Source organism: Rhinopithecus roxellana, chromosome 2 (genome assembly GCF_007565055.1).
Source record: "Rhinopithecus roxellana isolate Shanxi Qingling chromosome 2, ASM756505v1, whole genome shotgun sequence".
Lineage (NCBI taxonomy): Eukaryota > Metazoa > Chordata > Mammalia > Primates > Cercopithecidae > Rhinopithecus > Rhinopithecus roxellana.
In genome coordinates this window covers 110,274,263-110,276,795 of record NC_044550.1, presented here as the reverse complement: position 1 = coordinate 110,276,795, position 2,533 = coordinate 110,274,263, and the positions used below count along the sequence as shown (strand labels likewise).

The 2,533-nt window shown below is 35.1% G+C and overlaps 1 pseudogene; it reads right to left on the bottom strand.

Moving 5' to 3' along the window:
• Positions 1–1,850: 1,850 nt before the first annotated feature.
• On the bottom strand, positions 1,851–1,965 carry LOC115896290 (annotated as a pseudogene).
• Between the last annotated feature and the right edge of the window lie 568 nt (positions 1,966–2,533).

Genomic DNA, 2,533 nt, shown 5'->3' with positions numbered 1-2,533 from the left:
CTTGGGAGGCTGACATGGGAGGACTGCTTGAACTCAGGAGCTTAAGGCAGCAGTGGGCTGTGATCACGCCACTGAACTATAGCCTGAATAACACAGTGAAGCCCTGTCTCAAAAAAAAAAAAAAAAAAAAGTAAAAATAAAAATAAAATAGAATAAGAAAACAGTAGAATTGAGTAATTGTGACGGAGACTGTAAGGCCTTCAAAGACTAAAATATTTACTACCTGACCCTTTACAGAAAATGTTTGCCAACCCCTGATAAGCATTTTAACTTATCATAATCTACCATCAAGTAATGTCATGCTGTTTCACATATACTTGCAACAATAAATTGAAATCCTGGATTGGCCTTTGTGCTCTTGTCAAAAATTTTACTTTATTTATAAGGCCCACAATGCATTGTGGTTATTTTTGCTTTACAAAATTATGTTTCAAAGATTGTTTTTAAATACAAAAAAAGAGTCTTTTATATTAACCTCCCCTGCTCCCCCCCATGCCCCTTACAGAATGACCATTTCTGGTGTTCTTTATTCCTTTGTATAAAACCAGATTTCTTAAGGGACTTCTCTTAACATTTCTTATAGTGTAGGTCTACTGGTGACTAATTCTTTTGGTTTTGTATGTCTGAAAAAGTCTTTATTTTGATTTTGCTTTTGAAGACATTGTTACTGGATATAAAAATCTAAGTTGACAGTGTTTTTTGTTTTGTTTTGTCTTTTAGTACTATAAGGGTGCTTTGCCAATATCTTTTGGTTTATATTATTTCTAACAAGAAGTTTGCTGTCATTCTTATCTTTATTCCTCCACACCTGTATCTTCTTCCTGGTTGCTTTTTTTTTTTTTTCCTTTTTATTAGTAGATTTAACAACTTGATTTTGATATATTTTATCATAGTCTTCTTTACATGTCTTGTGTTGGGATTTGTTACATTTCTTAAACCTGTGGATTAATAGTTTGAATTAAATTTGGAAATGTTTTGGTTATTCTTTCTTCAAATTTTTTTTATGATCCTCTGCTTCCTCTTCCCACCAGACTTCCGTTACACAATTACACGTATGTTAGACTAACTGCAGTTGTCCCATAGTTCACTTATATTTTATTCTTTTCTTCAGTCTTTTTTTCTCTCTGTATGTTTTAGTTTGGACAGTTTGTACTGCTATATACTCACATTTACTAATCTTTTCTTCTGCACTTTCTAATCTGTTATTAATTTCATCCAATATATTTTTTATTTTGGACATTTAGTTTTATTTCTAAAAGTTTTAATTGGGTCTCTAAAAATATTTCCCATGTCTCTTTTTAACATGGGCATACTTTTCTCTACCATCTTGAACATACAGGATATAGGTATAGCTACTATCTTAAAGTCCTTGTCCACTTATTCTATTATTTGTCTCATTTCTGGGTCTGTTTATGTTAATTTTTCTACCAATTAATTTTCATCCATTTCCCCAACATAACTTTTTTTCTTGAGCTTTTTTTTTTTTTTTTTTGCCTGTTGCCCAGGCTGGAGTGCAATAGCACGATCACAGCTCACTGCAGCCTCAACATCTTGGGCTCAAGCAATTCTCCCACCTCAGCCTCTCAAGTTGCTGGGACTACAGGCACATATCACCACGCCCAGCTAATTTTTAAATTTTTTGTAGAATGAGGTCTTGCTATGTTGTCAGGGCTGGTCTCGAACTCCTGGACTCAACTGATTCCACCACACCCTCCCAAAGTGCTGGGACTGTAGGTGTGAGCCACAATGCACAGCCTTCTTGAGTATTTTGAAAGAAATCTCAGACAACATGTGTCTTGTAAATGCTTCAGTGTGCATGTCTAGGTGATAATTAGTAAAGATTTTTTTCACATTGGATGGGTAATGTGGTGCTGATGTAGTAACAAGATTTGAGGGAGGCTGATCTGCTGATCTCACACATTAACGTGAAAATGAAATAATCACACTTATGAACCACAAAAGGATAGTAAACCCTTTGCTATTTATCACTTAAGAAAACTAAAAACCATTCCTGAATGTAATCTAATATTCAGATCATACGTGAATTGCTCTACTTCATCTTAAAAATGCCTTTTTACAGACGATTTCTTTGAATCAGGATACAATGAGAATCACTAATTGGCTGCTATATCTCTAAGTCTCTTTTATTCTGGAAGTCTCTTTTCCACATGCTATAGTATGTTAAAGAAAATGAGTCATTTGTCTGCAGACACCCACAATCTACATTGGCTGATTGTTTCCTTGTGGTATCATTTGATTTGTGCTGCAAACCCTTGTATCCCCTGGAAATTGACAGTTGGACCTAGAGGTCTAAGTGATAGGCTCAGGCTGAATTTTACAGGCAAGAACCCTCCATATGAACCTTGTGCAATTTTTTGGCATCGTGTGGTACTTTGTCCCATTTTTAGAAAGGCCGAGATTGATAAGTATGTGCTGGATGTGCCCCACTGATGCCTCCACTGGGAACACCTACCAACATTTCATTCCATGTTTTGGCTTGCATCAGAGAAGAAAAATTTATTTTGTTTATTTT